Source organism: Crocuta crocuta, unplaced genomic scaffold (genome assembly GCF_008692635.1).
Source record: "Crocuta crocuta isolate KB4526 unplaced genomic scaffold, BGI_CrCroc_1.0 scaffold11, whole genome shotgun sequence".
NCBI classification, from domain to species: Eukaryota; Metazoa; Chordata; class Mammalia; order Carnivora; family Hyaenidae; genus Crocuta; species Crocuta crocuta.
In genome coordinates, this window is record NW_027528624.1 from 6,211,560 (window position 1) to 6,228,643 (window position 17,084).

General features: G+C 43.7%; 1 protein-coding gene across 4 annotated transcripts in view; it reads right to left on the minus strand.

Moving 5' to 3' along the window:
• Positions 1 to 17,084, minus strand: part of AGPAT4 (1-acylglycerol-3-phosphate O-acyltransferase 4) — a 124,893-nt gene that overhangs the window by 88,975 nt on the left and 18,834 nt on the right. The gene's annotated exons all lie outside the window — the stretch shown is intronic.

Consider the following 17,084-nt stretch of genomic DNA (forward strand, 5'->3'; position numbering starts at 1 on the left):
GTATCTTTACTTATTTTGAGAGAGAGGGAGTGCACAAGCAGGGGAGCGGCAGAGAGAGAGGGAGAGAGGGAGAATCCCAAGCAGGCTCTGTACTGTCAGCACAGAGCCTGACATGGGCCTTGAACTTACGAACCACGAGAACATGACCTGAACTGAAGTCTGAGCTTAACTGACTAAGCCACCCAGGGGCCCCTTGGAGCTTAATTTTTTTTTAAAAAACTGTGGGATGATTTAATGAAGATAGACAAGGGATGGGCTTTGAGGTATCAGTAGATGCAAATGACCAAGTATGAAGGCAGGAGAGCCCCTCCCCCCCCCCCCCCNTCAAATAGCAACCAGACGCACAGCCTGATAATCAGTCTCCAACCCCAAAATGGAATAATGATATGACTATACAGTGTGACAAATGAAGCCTGTGAGGGAAAGTGAGAAAGCAGGAGATCCAAATACTCTGGTGGAGAAAGAAAGAAAGCCGAGGCAGTCATGCACAGCAGCCTGGTTCTTCTAGAAGCAGAATCTCACTGCAAGCTTCTCTAGAAAGAACCCAGACTTAGGATCAATCCTCCAAAAGTAATAGTTGAGAGACCCTAGACTTCATTCCAGTCTTTATTAATAATACCAAAAAATTTACATAACAGTTTCACATCTATTATATCATTTTAAGCCTCGCATAAATCTATTGAGAAGAGTATTATTATCCCATTCTTCAGAATAAGAAACTGAGATGACTTACAGGTTGGGTGATTTGCCTAAGGCTGTCACAGCCCATAACTAATCAGAGGCCTCTGTCTTACCTCTGAGTTCTTTTTTGTGCACCTGCCTGGGCTGCTTTGCTCCTGGGTTGGGAGCTGGGGAGTTCTCTTGGGCTCTAGAGAACAGCTCAGAGATGACCCCAAAGGCAAAAACCAGCACAGCCTTCAGTGAAAGCTCACAATCACAAGCTATGTTCAGAGTGGGGAATGGGATTTGCTTCTGGTCACCCAGACTGGTTTTGAAGATGGTCTTGGGCAGAAGGACAGACATAAGGTGTGTTCTGCTAGAACATTTACACTTGCTCAGATGATCTGGAAGGTACACGGTACTCTGGCGTGGTTTCCATGTGTTTCTGGGAGGGGGGAAAATGGAAAGTAACCTTGGGCCTGATTTCTCTGGGGTCAGCTGACACCCACTCTCCCAGAAGCCCTGCTCTCTGGCACAAAGCCGGGGGTCTGTGGGGACTGACTGACGCACCGCGTTTCTGACCTCTCCCAGGTGGCACTTCCCACAAACATCTCCAGGTTGTCCAACTCTTAAGACATACTCGGCTCCAACACACTCTCACTAATGAGGAGGCATTAAGCTGGCAGCCCACTCTCCGTGCACTTGACTTTTAGAAGCCACATGAAGAGAAGTGATGTATGTTGGTTTACAGTTTGGCAACAGTTATAGGATGATGTTGAATATTCATGAGCTTTATTCACTGTCCCTAGATTAGCCGCTAAAAGCTTCCAGACAATCTGGCCCAAAGAAGTATGATTCTTCACTAGGTTTCTGGGATCTCGTATTTGCAAATCTTTGCTATGCTCACTTAACGCTAAGAAAAGGAAGTCAAGGGACACTGGAAACGCAGGGAATTAAATTAAAACGCAAGGACACTGGAAACTGCCCTCCTCAGTTTCCAGTCAGTAGTAGGGCATTCCAAAGAACACGTAAGACTTTTTTCCTTGTAAAAGACCAGGGGCCACCATGCCCTCGAGTAAAACCATCCGTAGCACCACACGAAACAGGAATCTATGCAACACTGGTGATGTTTAAGGGGGACTCACAGGCAGGCGGGCCTTGGTCAGTTTGGTTCTGCACACACTTCCTCAGTTCCCTTCCTCGACTAGCGTCGAGGGCCTGGGTTCAACTGTCTGGGTTTGAACCTCTGCTGGACCTCTTAACGGTCATGTACCTTCAGGTAAAGTATCCCTTCCAAGCCTCAGTTTCTCCATCTGTAAAAAGGGATCAAAATTCCAAGGAGACTACTGCTTTCCTTTTCTTTAACCTACACCAATTCTCAAATTTATAGGCAAGAGCAAAATATAAGACTAGCCAAGGTATTACCTGAAGCAGTACAAGGCTGGCAGGTGCCATGAGTTTGCTAAACAATTTGACTTAGTCTTAGAGCTGATTAGTAAAAAAAAAAAAAAAAAGAGAGACACAAGGCTAAATTATTTAAGGAGGTATCTGTTGGGTGAATGTGTGTTGTGTGTCTTAAGTTTATTCCAGATGGAAGTTTGGGGGAAACTTGATTCATCTGTACTGAATAAAGAAGAGCTCTCTCTTGAATGTGGTCATCAGTCGATTCAGCACCATACAGAGAAGAGATGGGATGGAGATCTGACCAGTGGTAAAAGAAGGTAGAGTGAAAATATGTTAAAAATACTTTGCCTACCTCCCTTTCAGATATGTGACTACCTAGTTAGGGGAGAAAACTTTCCAGAAAATTCACTTCAGCAGCTTATACAAAGCAACGAAGTAACAAAGAACTGTATTTCACAGACTATTAGAGCAAGTAACTTACCGAGTTTGCAAATCGACAAATAACCATGACACCATTTCCCTGTCATATTTCTGTGGGCAAAGAGATTTCTCATCATCAAGGGCAACGATGAAGAAACCTATGTGCCTAAAAGCCCCAAACAGACACAGCCCATGGTCTGGTTGGGATTCTTGCACAGTGAAGAGTAGTGGACGGCACCTCAGGAGCTCCGAGGCGGCCTTGACCTGGCCCTGTGGGCCCCCATCCCAGAACTCGCCCACAGGCCCCGAGAGCTGACTCCGGGCTCCTGAGGTACAGCGCTCAGGCCAATCCCCTTCCACCATGGTCACACAGGGAAATCCAGCACAGGCATGTTTGAGAAGGGGACAGAGGACAGAGGTGACATGACTGGGGCTGGACGAACAAGCTGGCTGTGCTAACAACAGGGACAGTGGTCTGGCCAGATACTGGAGCCCAAACCAGTCACAACCCAGTGAACAACCGTGACATGTAGGAGGAACTGCCGGAACAAGAAAACATTTTTTCTTTTAGGTTTTATTGATTTATTTTGAGAGATAGAGAGAGTGCGTGTGCATGTGCAAGCAGGGTAGGGGTGGAGAGAGAGAAAGAGAGAAAGAGAGAAAGAGAGAGAGAGAGAAAATCCCAAGCTGGCTCCGTGCTCAGTGCGGAGCCCGACCTGGGGCTCTATCCCAAGAACTGTGAGATCATGACCTGAGCGGAAATCTAGAGCCACTTGCTTAACTGACTGAGCCCCCCACCCCCTCAACCAGGTGCCCCTGAAACATAAAGACATTTTAAAGAGAAATCACAGAGAACAGGGAAAATGCCAGAAACCCCAACCTGTATAAATTATTTGATTTTTGCAGAAGGTAGAGTCTGACCCATCACCTGATAATTCCTAAACCAGCATTTTAAACACAGACAGGAAGCTCCTGTCACTAGGAATCATAATAGGCCCAAGGAGAATCATTTACTCCAAATTACCTTCATTTCCCAGCTACTGATGTTTAGTAGATTTTGAATTTAACTCATCATTTGACAAGGCCTCTGGCAGTCCTTGAGGGCACGTTGTTGCCCATGAGTCTGTGTTAAATTGGTTCACAGCTGTTTGAAAAAAACTGTTATTAATGTCGGAGGAGGCTTCTTATTCAATGGAAGGAACATCCTTAAGTGCCGCTGGGATGTAAAGAAATCGTTCGCACAAGGATGGGAGAGACCTAGGGGTGACACACACAGGGGCCGTGGAATGACCGTGAACCAACTGTGTATCAGAGGCATTAAGCCAGCTGGTATTGGCCTTTGAAGACTACGAGAACATACTGAGTGAAAAGCGTTAACAAAGGCGGATTCAGATTTGTAAAATAATAATGTGTATATTTATATCATTCACATCGCCTCTATTTCTATATTCCTGGCTCTCTATTAATAGTGGCTAATTTTTGGTGGAAGAATTCTGGTGGCTTCTTTTTCTCTCCTGTTTTATTATTCTTTTCTTAGAACGAGATGAGCTCTTCCCTCCCCGGGCAGAGGAATGGCCCCGATCTGGGCCTGCCTGGCTGTTGGGTGCCATCAGATGATGGAGCACGTGCGCGGGTGGCTCCTGGAGAACAAGGGCGCTGCCCGCAGACTCGATGAGAAGGGCACCCGCTGTCAGGTGGGCGCAAAGGTGAGAATCCAGGCTCTGAGCAGCAGACAGTGGAGGCCGGCGCCACCTGCATCCAGGTACCACCGCGGGGGAGGACCCGGCTGGCACCGCTGTTAGAGACCCGGGAAGGTTAAGGGGGACATTTGGAGTCCAGCAGCTCTCGCTAGAAATCCAGGCTCGGCCGCTTGGCAGCTATGGAAGTTCCTTCTGTGTCTGTGAAATCCGAGCAATACCTTCACCACGAGGCTGCCGTGAGGCTCAAGGATAATAACGCATCCGAAACATTTTCCAGAATGCCTGCACCACAGGCAGCGCCCAAATAGGGGGAGATTTTTTTTTTCTCATTGCAAGAATATAAAGAGGCAAAGGGGGGCAGCTAAGAAATATTACTTTGGCATTTCTGGGAAAGCAGAGAGATATAAATCGACTTAGTTTTCCTTCTCACTACGTATCTGGAGCCTGACATTTTCTTTAATTTACCTCCAAGCGTGTGAAAACATTTCCTCCCCCGTTTGTTTTCATTCTAACCTCTACTTTCCCACCCGTGACTCAGAAACGGGAAACGATGCGTTCACATGGGCTCACGTACCCTTCACCTTCTTCACTGTGGAATAATCTTCCCAGGTGTGGAGCTGGAGAGGCAGACCCCAGAGTGAGTGGCCGAGCGAGGTGGGTGTGCTTTCGGGGACACTGAGTCTCCCACGCAGCGTTTCCAGCAAGGGGTGAGCAGACACGGAGGAGCAGCTGCAGGCCCCAGCAGCCAAGGGCACCCCAGAAGCCCTGAGTGCCCCAGCAGCCAAGGGCACCCCAGCAGCTGCATGTACCCTCCAGGCTGCACGCACCCCAGCAGCTAAGGGCACCCCAGAAGCCCTGAGTGCCCCAGAAGCCAAGGGCACCCCAGCAGCCTCATGTACCCTCGAGGCTGCACGCACCCCAGCAGCCAAGGGCACCCCAGAAGCCCCGTGTGCCTCAGCAGCCATGCACACCCCAGCAGCCCTGCTCACTCTAGCAGCCGCGGGCACCCCAGAAGCCCAGCACACCCCAACAGCCGAGGGCACCCCAGAAGCCCTGCGCGCCCCAGCAGCCGTGCACACCCCAGCAGCCACGAACACCCCAGCAGCCAAGCAGGGCTCCATGGGGCTCCTGAACCAGTTATGTTCGGTCAAGCAGATGGCGCCATATGCTGCCCAGGCTCCGTCAGTGGAAACATAAGCAAATAAAGAAAGCTCAGAAAGTCCTCCAGAGAGAATTCAAACTGCATCCTCCTCTAAACACACACAGAGAGCTGCAACATAAAGCATTCGAATAGGCGACAAATAGGAGAGCCTTAGCTGAGACTTAGGTACTCTGCCTTCCTCAGTGCTCTGAAACCGTTAAATAAGCACGGACTTCAGGCACCCGCAGGAAGAGAGACTGCGCCTGAAATGGGTTTAAGTCCTTCACTAGCTTGTTTCTCAGGATTTGGTTTGTTTGCTACATTTACATTACAGCATTGAACCAGGGCAGGGTTTTAGAGGCAAAACGTTCTTCCAAAGAAATCAGTCCAAGTGGAATTGCTAAAATAATACCCATGACCAATTTAGTATCATCACTGAAATAAAAACAACCCCTTATTTAGGCTCTTTTAACTCCAAACACCAGAACAGGTCAGAACTGCACAGAGGAGATACAAGAAATGCAAATACTAAACAAACAAAACCTTTTTTTTTTTTACATTCCAAACTAAAATAATAATACATTTTGAAAGAGACGAAGTAAAGTGGGACCCACAGCCTTGGTGTGTGAACAACCACTCAATCTTTTGCTGAAGCAACTCAACTCTCCTAGAAGGACCTGAAACACCTTCATACTGTGCAATCTAGTAAACCAACTTCTGGGAAACACTCTTAAGGACAAAATTAACTTTTAGAATATTCTCTCTGCATGAAGATATTCAGCAAGCATTATTTATAAGCACCTAAAATTAGAAACTGCTTACATTTCCACATGAGGAAACAATTAAGTGAATTATGGGAAACCCACACAATTAAAGAAGTGTCACTATAATAGGTTTATCGTGAAATGGATACATTTTCAATATATTAAGAGCTAAAAGGCCCCAAGTCATATAGTCATATATATACACACATACATATATATACACACACACACATATATAATCCCATTAGAATCAAGTATAGAAAAAATACTGAAAGCCAATAAAGCCTTATGAAAAGACTAACACTCTAACACTATCTTTATACACACACACACACACACACACACACACACACACCATACTTAGACACATCAGCCAACCTGGAGTCTGGACAGGGCTTTAGCATCTTCCTTAGGAAGATACTGAGTAGGTGAGCTCCAAGATCTTTTACAGCTCAAACAGTCTCTGATTCTACACAGGAAATATATGTTCTCACAATGCAGGTTTTTCTGTTATTTCAATGGGGTCTCCTCAATAGTGATTAAGGGGGATCCTTCTCTCTCCCTCAGCTCCCATGTACAGAGAGAGCTCTCAAAGGGGTTATGGTCCACCAGCTAGAAAGCAGAAGAAAACTTGAGGGTTGGTGGAGAGTACCACAGACTAAGGTGCAGCTAGCTGGTGAATTTGGTCTCTGGACCAGGATTTTTCGGTCCGTAGGGCACACAGAATGCCCAGGGTCAGCGGTGGCCCTGGAGGAAAGGGACGTGGATGCCGTCCCAGGGGGAAATGAGTGAGGTGTGTTCTGCCCTTGGAACATTCAGATTCTGCATTCTCCGTGAGGCTGAATGAATTTAGCAGAAATCTACAGGACACCAACTACCTTGTGGAAGCCTCAGGCCGCCACTTAGTGCTTAGTCCTGACAAACAAGGATAAATTTAGTTTTTGGATTCCTGCGAGTTAGACTGGCCCAAGGCCCAAAATAAAACAGGAGAGAGAGTCTTCTAGACTGAACTTAACTGTCTCTGGGACCATCTCTAACTAAAAGACTCCTCAATTAAAAAATGATCCCCATCGAATGGTTTTGCAGAAGCCTATTAAAATTAGCTTACGTTAAAATTGTATGGACCAGTCCTCTGTCCAATATCCCTGTACCGTACACGATGTCCCTTAAAACAAACCAAGCTCTGAAGAAGTCATAAATCAGACTCAAGGTTTTCATTACGTCCTCTAATAAATAACCCTGAGCCGTTCTCCAAAGTCTAATTTTAGGATGATAAAAACTTAAGTCTACAGAAAACTGAGGCTTTTGAGTTTATATTTAAAAGTTGACTCTTATAAGAGAAAAACAGATTCTGAAGAGCTTTTCTGTCCAATCCAAGGAAACCAAGAGTCAGAGATAAACACCAATGGGATGCCCTAGATACCTTTTTATGAGAAAAAGAACAAAGATAAAAGGAAATTCAATGAGATATTCTCTAAGGCCTTTTGTAGCAGTAATGACTATGAGATTAAAATGTCTAGAGTTAGGGGCACCTGGATGGCTTAGTCGGTTAAGCGTCCGACTTTTGCTTAGGTCATGATCTCACGGTTCGTGGGTTCGAGCCCCGCGTCGGGCTCTGTGCTGACTGCCAGCTCAGAGCCTGGAGCCTGTTTCAGTCTGTGTCTCCCTCTCTCTCTGACCCTCCCCTGCTCATGCTGTCTCTCTCTCTCTCCTAGAAATAAATAAAACATTAAAAAATATTAAAAAAATAAAATAAAATAAAATAAATAAAATATCTAGAGTTAAACCTGAGATTTTCTGAGTAGTAACTGGTGCAATCAGGATCAGCACACTGAAAGTTTCACACACATTATCTCAGTCACCATCACAAAGCCCACCTGGAAGGTATTATTATCCTCATTTCACAGATGAGGAAGCTGGGGTTCAGTTAGACTAAGTAGTTAGACTATGCAAAGGTCAAAGCATGAATAAATGTCTAAAACCCAAACTCATGCCCTGATATTATGTGGCTTTGACACAGGAATCCTGAGGGAGTTGGACTGCACATGAACTTGGGCCTTCACAGCACCGTTCCAGATTTCAATTCATGGTACCATTTCTGACATTGGGGAGATCATGACTTTTGAGCTATTGCCCCGCCAGTCGGTCCTGCCCAGCCCTCAGTCACACCCTCCTTTCAGAATAATGTCTGAACCCCAATCCAGCTCTCCCATGGTCACGGGGTGCAGGAGGCCCCGACCTCAAAGTGTTTATACAGTCTGAGGAGCTAGCTGGTGGGTTGCATTTCCAACAACCAAGAATGTGTGACCTATTTTACTAGGTACTCCGTGGAAAAGGCGTTGGGAAATTATGTGCCATCTCTGGAAGTTTCCCCAAGATCCAGTAACATGAAACCAAAAACTGAAATGAAATGGGGAAAATTCATCTTCCCAATCGGGAAGCATGGACATTCCTGCTTTAAGTAAGAATATTCCAATTAATAATGAAACTTTTTCAAGTGTAGAACAGAAGCAAGATGGATGTTGAATGCAAACGTTGGGTCTTTGTCACTACTATTGTTGCGGCAGATCGGTGGCCGTCAGTCAGTAATCTACCTGTGACGGTGGAAACACACAGAGGCAGTTAGCCCCTCAGGTCTCTCAAGTGGGGAAATGGCCTGGCACCAGCTCTGGGCCACCCGAAGCAGGCGTGAGGCCCATGCGGCACCAGCTGGCACCAAAAACAAAAAAAGAGCTTTATTTGATGTATAAACCACTTCCAACTCTGGTCCCACCGTCACCAAGGCAACGTGGTCAGGACTGCAGTCTTCCGTCTTCCGGTGCCTACTTCTCTCCTTCCCGCATGGGCCGTGACAAAACCGCGTGGCCAAACCAACCGTGGAGAAGCTTCTGCTGACAGACAATCCCCATTTCCTGTGTGACCTTGGCCTTGTCATCTCAGCCTCAATTTCTGTGTCTGTGTAATGGAGGTAATAATCCCCTCCTTCCAGGAATCACGGGACGGTGACCTGACGAATGTACAGGAAGAAAGCACGCAGCTCACGCCTGCATGAAGTAGCTCCTTGGTACCAGCGGCCTGGGTCCTCCTCCGTCAGCGGCTTCGCGCACAACCCCAAACCATCCACCATCTTTTCTTACTAGCCTTTCCACTCTGTAGTTCTCCTAATCCGTTTCTTCTGTTTGTTTTATTAAGATTCCTTGTTTGGACATTTGTTTTTTCTGACCCCCACCCCCTCCAGGATGACCCTGAGGGGAAGTGACTTGTAGGACTCCCAAAGTCCACTCACAAGTTTTAATTAAATGATTTGGTCCTCATTCCTCTCCTCAAGTAAAGTTGTTTGAAATCATTGGTTCTGAAGCTTTCTCCAAACTGAGGGGCGATACCAGTGAGTTATCTATATAAGCTGCATGGAAGCAGTAAGTTGGACGTATGATATGCGACCTGCTTTTACGCTACGGAAGAGAAATAAAAACCAGTATTGACAAGATTAAGACCGTGGTCATCTTGGTGCCCTTGAAACACCATAGTATTTCCCTGGAGCCTTGCAATAAGAAGCTAAAGACACAGCTCTGGCAATATCGAGTAAAGAGTAAGCAGGTAAAAGGTGTGCCTGCATCCACCAGGAAGCGATTTGCAGGGGGCTGGCTTCTGAACAGGGTGAGGTGGGGGCCAACTCACTGGTGCAGGCAGACCTGTGCTTAGGTCACCAGCAAATCATGGAACCTAAAGTTTTTTCATAAAACCTGACCTTTAATGTTTCAAAATAGATTTAAAAAATGATAATAAGCCTTTAAAATTAAGACTTATGGTGGGGTGCCTGGGTGGCTCAGTCAAGTTAAGCATTCCTCTATCGATCTCAGCTCAAGTCTTGATCTCGAGGTTGTGAGTTTGAGCCCTGCATTGAGCTCTGCACTGGGCATGAAGCCTACTTAAAATTTTAAATTAAATTAAGACTTATGGCAAAATGTAAAACTTCATCAGAAACTTTACATTTATTTTATAATTGTAAAGTTTATAATTTAATATTTTCACCCTTAGTTCCTATTGGGGGAGGAGTACAACTCTAATCTTTTCAGTATTAGAAACTCTAACCTTTAAGCAAGCTTCAGTTTGGCCAGACGACCCCACATGGTCTGGGAATGGCCAGGCCAGAAAACTGTGAGGATACTAGTATTGAATCACCAGAGATAGCCAAGCACATTCTCTGGCACGGTTTTTCTCGTAAAGTTGATAAGATCGCACAAATCTCTTCGCTTATTCTGGCCCAGACCAACTAGTCGTCTGTCTGTCAACAGCTCCATTAGGAGTCATAACTCTTCGCCATTACGCACAGGACAAAACACTGTCTGTAGCCAGGTAAACAAGGTCTGTAACCAAGAGGTCACCAGCCTCAGACAAATGGCCAAACTGCCAGTCCCGGGGTTCTAAGTTCTGAGCATTAGATATGAAGTGATAAAACCGAAAAGATGTGAACTGATAGGGAACCAAAGCTTGAAGGCTACGTAACAAAACCACCCAGACATGGGACACCTGGGTAACAGGTGTAGATACAGGGGGCTAGCCTGGCGCAGCTTACAGGGGGCGCCAGGGGGTGCCACACTGGGAACTTATCTTGCACTGGCATATATCAACTGGACTAGAATCCTCTTAGGGAACTTAGAAATCATGACTCTACCAGCGGTCAATGACCTAAGTGCAGAAAGGGAAGCACCAGTATTGACTCGGATCTGGGTTTGACTCTTGACCCTCTGTGTGTCTGCATCAACTTGGCCACTTGGCCTCTAGGAATTCAGCTTGGTCATCTGTCAGTTGAATATGACAGATTCACTGACCACATAGAAGGGTGGTGGGAGAGTTCAGCAAGGTAAAGGATGTCCAAGGGCTCTGTCAAATTCAAATTTGTGGTTCAGAAAACGAGAAATGGGATGCTTATCTACATGCCATCAACCACAGTGCTTCAGATTCATAGGAACTGCCACAACATGAACACCCCGGGCTCCCTACCAGGGAGTTGAGCTTGGAGGAAGCCCTCGTTCAGTCTGTCAGGACCAGGGTGGCTTATTTCAGGTTAGGTTCTGTGAGGGTCTGCTCAGAGGCAATAACGTTGGGCAAAATAAGCAAGTGGCCTTTGTCTTCTGTGTCTCAGACACCAGTAAGTGGGCTCTTTTCTCTGGCGGGTTCCTCTACGTCCTCCTAACTGTTGGTTAAGCGCCCTTGACCCTTGAGTTCTTGGAGGCCATGTCGTGGCCAACTCTTCTTTTCTGGTAAGAAGTGTGTGGAAGGTGGGAGATCAATAAGGCTGGATTTTAAATCTTTCATTTCTTTGATTTTCATAAAGGGATGCTAATGAACCCAGGCAATTTCCCTGACTTGATTCATGCATAATGGACCCGAAGAGGGACTTACTAGAAAACAAAGGCACTTAAATGCTTTCCTGACATGAATCATTTATTGAAGACAGAATTGCTGGCTATGAGGGCCCAAAATAAGTTGACTTACAGTACCCTTGTTTCTAGATAGGTCTGAAATATGACCACAGAATATTGAAGTACTCAGACAGGAACAATGCTTTTGGGGTCATTGCAGACTGACTATTCCTCGAAAAGTTTCATTAATAAAAGCAGTGATAAAACATGGAGCAGGGCCTCCTCTCTCTCCCTTTCTTTTTCTCCTTTAGTCACAAAGCTCAGGAACAGAGAATGCTTGGTGAAAGCAGGAATGTTCTTTTCAACTTCTGTTCGGTAGAATCCAGGACAGGTATTCTTGGATCCGTGCAAACATTCATTAATCCATTGAAAACTTTATTCATGCATTAGGTTGTCCACAAAGCTACTCATTCATCCATTCAGTTAAAAATTCATTGATTCGTATTTCTTGTTATAACTTTATACCACTGCATTAGGCTTCCGAAGGTAAGCACAGGGGATTGCTACAGAGCCCCTCTCTTATGTGGGTCAGTACTAGGCCCAATCAGCTAAAGCACTTACTGAGTAATATTTCCAGGTCCAGGAGGAACTTCCACCCCTTCCACTTCTTACAGAATAAATAGATGCTCAATAAATGGTGATTCAATCGGAATCTGTAGATGACCTAATATCATTTAATCTTCATACCAAGAACTCTGAATCATCAAAAGCGAAGTGCAAAAGTGAAAGCATGAACTCATTAAGTCCTAGGTTTCTTTCCCATTAAATTAAGCACTGGGCAGATGCCCTAACAATTTATTCTCCTTGCAAAGGCCATGCAGAGAACCACCCCCAAGATTGCTCTCTGAGCCATCACACCACGTATAACAAGCATAGAATTCTCTTCTACAAATGCTAAAATTGCATGAGGCAATATATCAAACTGACACGAAAATAACTAAAAATGAAAGCAAATTACCTACTTAAACCCCAGTAGGGGAGCTCAGATGTCTTTGGGGACCAGAGCGGATGGTTTTTTTGTTGTTGTTGTTTTTCTTTTTTAACAAAAACTCTTCTATTAAAATACGAATCTGATAAAACTAAAGGAAACTATACTCCCTTTGTAAGTCACTTAGCCATAGTCATGGATAGCTTTAAAGATAATTCTCCCCCATTATAACCGTAATTCACATTCATTATGTAAAATTTGTAAGGTTCTAAAATGTAGAAATTTTAGCAGCTTAACCTGTCACTGACATTTTGGTTTATTTTCTTTCAGTCTTTGGTGAATGCACAGACTTTTTTCCTTTTTTTTTTTCTTTGTTAGATAGAACCTAGCAAAAAAAGGTAGATGCCTGTTTTATTTTTAAGTGTCTTGAGCTCTTAGGTTAATCAGTTTTATATGGCCTTTTCTTAAGCTTTAGTGAGATCATTTTCAATGTGTCCAGATATCACCGTAGGACTCTTCTAGTGCTTATACTGGACATATCATAATTATTACCTTATTGCCTCATCATTGTGTATTTAGACTTGTTTTTGCCTTTTTAATAATAAAGCAATGAGGAATAATTTGGGGCATAACTTTTCTTCTGAATTTTGAGTTAGTTCTTTAGTATAAATAGGATCTCTGAGTTCAAAGAATAAATAGCTTAAGGTATCTGGCAAATACTGCCAAATCGTTTTCCAAAAGGTTTGTAGTTAGCTATTTATGTTCTTAGCAGCAAAATACAAAAATGCCCACTTGTTTCATCACGTCTGTCAACAATACAAATTCTCATTTAAAAACAACAAAAACCAGACTCACTCTTCATATATTACAAGTGGGTCTCATTGCTTTAAGTAAAAGCTGGGTATTTTTTAAACACTTATTAAACTATGGCTTTTTCTTCATGACTTGCCTTTTCATCTATTGCCCATTTATCTCTTGCATATTGATTTTCAAGAGATTTTCATATACTAAATAGAATACCATCTTCCTATTCCATTTAGAATGACCAACTTTTCCAGTTTGCTTTTATTTTTAGCTCATTGGAGCTGTAAATTATTGTGAAGAACAGGGATTTCTTTCATAAACTTTAAACTTAGGAAGTTTTTCCTTCTAACCCTCACTTTTCAAACTGTAGAAAACACATGTCACTGTTTTTCCATAATTAATTTTATTTTTAACTCTTTGATCTATCTGACCTTTATTTTTGGCTATGATAATCTGTGAAGATCTAAATGGATCTCTTTCCAAATATTTAACCAGTTGTATCCAAGGCATTTCTTGACAGATCCTTCCTATTCCATACTATATAGTATTAATTCATACTATAATTTCATCTATTAAATACCAATAAAAGAGAAGAATTGAGCTGTAGGAGTCAATACTCGAACCACTCATTTTATAGATGAAACACTGGCCATTGAGAGAGTCTGGTGACTGGCCCCATCACATGGGGGGGTAGGGACAAAGCTCTGAGCACTCTTCCTGCCCCGCAAGCAGATGGTGTTTTCCTCTCTCCGAGGCAGCCACTGTTACCGAGTATTACAGACCAGCCTTTACCGATTGCCAGTTAAAAATCCACAGGAAACCAGGACGCTGTGGCTTGCAACTACATTCATGGCATCACAGTCCGAGCCGGGAGTGAGGGGAACAAGGTGGATCAGGAGCAGCGGCCTGGGCCTGACGTTGCCCATTCAAAGACCCAAGAAGCACTCGCACTGCCTGTAAGGGCACCGGCAGCTCTGACACTGTACTTTTCTACCTATGCGATGGTTTCTGCGCAAGAAAAAAGAAAAAAGCAGACAGGAAAATAGTTTGGATTTTTAAAGGGACACACTACCAACTCGAGATTAGGGAATGGAAACCCTAGCGCACCGCAGGAGGGCAGGGCTTAGGCGGTCTCTCAACTGGTGCATCTCGAGAACCCACAACAGGAACGCATCCAGGAAGAGAGGGGACAGCGAAGCCTCGCCAGGCCTCTGGGCCACTTTCTGATGAAGGACCCAACAGCCTACGACACAGGGAACGCTAAACGGAGACCAGGGACACAGGCAAGCCGCAGGGCATCCTGGGACACAGAGAACCCGCGGAGCATCCTGGGACACAACGAGTCCGCAGGGCATTGTGGACACAGGCAAACCGCAGGGCATTCTGGGACACAGGCAAGCCGCAGGGCATCCTGGGACACAGAGAACCCGCGGAGCATCCTGGGACACAGGCGACCGCAGGGCATTGTGGACACAGGCAAACCGCAGGGCATTCTGGGACACAGGCAACCGCAGGGCATCTTGGGACACAGAACCACAGAGCATCCTGGAACACAGGCAAGCCGCAGGGCATCCTGGGACACAGGCAACCGCAGGGCACCTTGGGACACAGAACCGCAGAGCATCCTGGGACACAGGGAACCTACAGAGCATCCTGGGACACAGGGAAAACTGAAGGGAGTCATGGGCAGCAGCCAGTGACAGAGTTAGGGCCACGAGGACGGGAGAATTCTCTTTCCAACTCGGACAGTTGTTTGATTAATTGTTATTTTTGGTAATAGTAAACTAAAGTTCCGCATTGTGAATTCCCAAATTTGAGGAACTCCTTAGGAAACTCCATGGATTCTTTGCGCCCTAATTAAAACAAACTTCAATTTTACCTCTGCTTTTAGGTTATGAGCTCCTTCAGTGTCAGAGGCCAAATATGTCTAAAGTGAATTAGAAATAATTTTGAATTATAAATAAATAGAAAATAATTAAAAAACATTAAGAGGAAGCACCAGCAATTTGTTTGTTCTAAACATTCTTTTATGAGTAAATAATTAAATTATAACAGTAAGACTTAGGAAGCACAGGAAGAAAAACAATGAGAAAGTATATTTAGTGACAAAAGATGTTTACAATATGCAAAGTCAACAAAAACATGCCGGGCACAGAAGCCAACTTTTGTAAGACAAGAAAAGAGTATCTTTATGCTTAGGAAATAGTCTGGATGAAAAGGCATCAAACATTGTTTAATTTCTGGAAAAAAAAATGTTTTTGAGAGAGAAGAGAGAGAGAGAGAGTTCAATCGGGGGAAGGAGGGTGCGGGGGGAGGGGGAGAGAGAGAGAGAGAGAGAGAGAGAATCCTAAGCAGGCTCCACATTCAGCCCAGAGCTGAACTCCATCCCACCACCCTGGGATCATGACCTGAACTGAAATCAAAACTAGGTCACTCAACCAACTGAGTGACCCAGGCACAGAAATTTCTAAACCATTTTAAGTATACAAAATATAAAAAATGTTTCACCTCATTGATATTTAGTCATGTTTCCTTTTTTTTTTTTTTAAAGAAATAACGTATTATAGACCCTGAAGCCACTTCCTCAATCTGAGATTGAAATTCGTGTGCTTTCTTCTGTGTCTATTCTTCTATTGGATATATCTGTATTCACAAACAATACAGGATTTTTGAGTTGTAAAGAGGCATGTAAATAATATTTGAATCTTTTTGTGATTTCCTTTCTATACTCACATTTTTTTTTTTTTGATATGCATCCAGTTGAGTTGTTTTAAGTGCAGAAAAGTATTCTTTTTTAGGACTACACCAAAAATGTATTATCACATTGATGAACATTTAGGGTATTTCCTATTTTTTTCTCTATTCTAGACAATGTGTTAATGACCACTGGAGTTGGAATTGCTGTATTATTCAGACAGCACCCTCTCCCCACCCCAGCTTTCCCAGATATTAACAAATGGCTTTTCAAAATGGTTGGACAATTAACATTCCAGAAAGATGTTCTGAGTTAGAGATAATACAAAATAGTAATTTTCTTCTTTATGCTGGTAAATACTCCTAGTAGTACGGTATTGGGGTAAAATACACTTGCGTGTTTTGTTTTATTTTATTTTAAGCAATGTATTTTAGTTTAAAAAAAAGAGCTCAAGCTTTTACACTACCTTTTCCAGATTACTTAAGTATGTTGTATAGTACTTGGTATTGATAATGCTCTGTGATTTATCCATGTACCTGTTTTATAGACAAGGAAATGTAGGCTCAGGAAGTTTATGACTTGTTTAGTTTGGTCCCTTAGTCTACCTTTCTATCATTTCCATCAACCTACCTCACAAAACTATGAAAAATGATGACAATTGGTTTGAAATTCTACGAAATATTAAACTGATTTTTGTATATGTACAATTCATCGGTTATCTTTTTTCATGGTTATGTTCTTTATATTGCTGTCACTCCTCTTACAGAGTAGGAAATAACTAAATATCAAGGAATATGGGGAAAATACATTCTTACCAAACCTCAATGTACCATTTCAACTGGTTCTTCCCATGGACAGAAATATAATTAGTTTAGCAAATGGTTTATTGCTGGAAGACTTACTCCTTTAATCCTTGATCTAAGCTTTATTCTAACAGTAATTTAATTCTTAAAATCAGTAAATACTAGCTCAAATGAGAGAACAAAAAAATGGATTCAATACTGAAAGCAAGGGCTTTTTGGTTTCAGATAATGCTCTTCCCAGGACTTCCTAGTTTCTAAGAAAGCAAGTCATGGCAGAGTGGAGAACTCTGTAAATACAATGTCTGGATGCAAAAAAAAAAAAAAAAAAAAAAAAAAAGG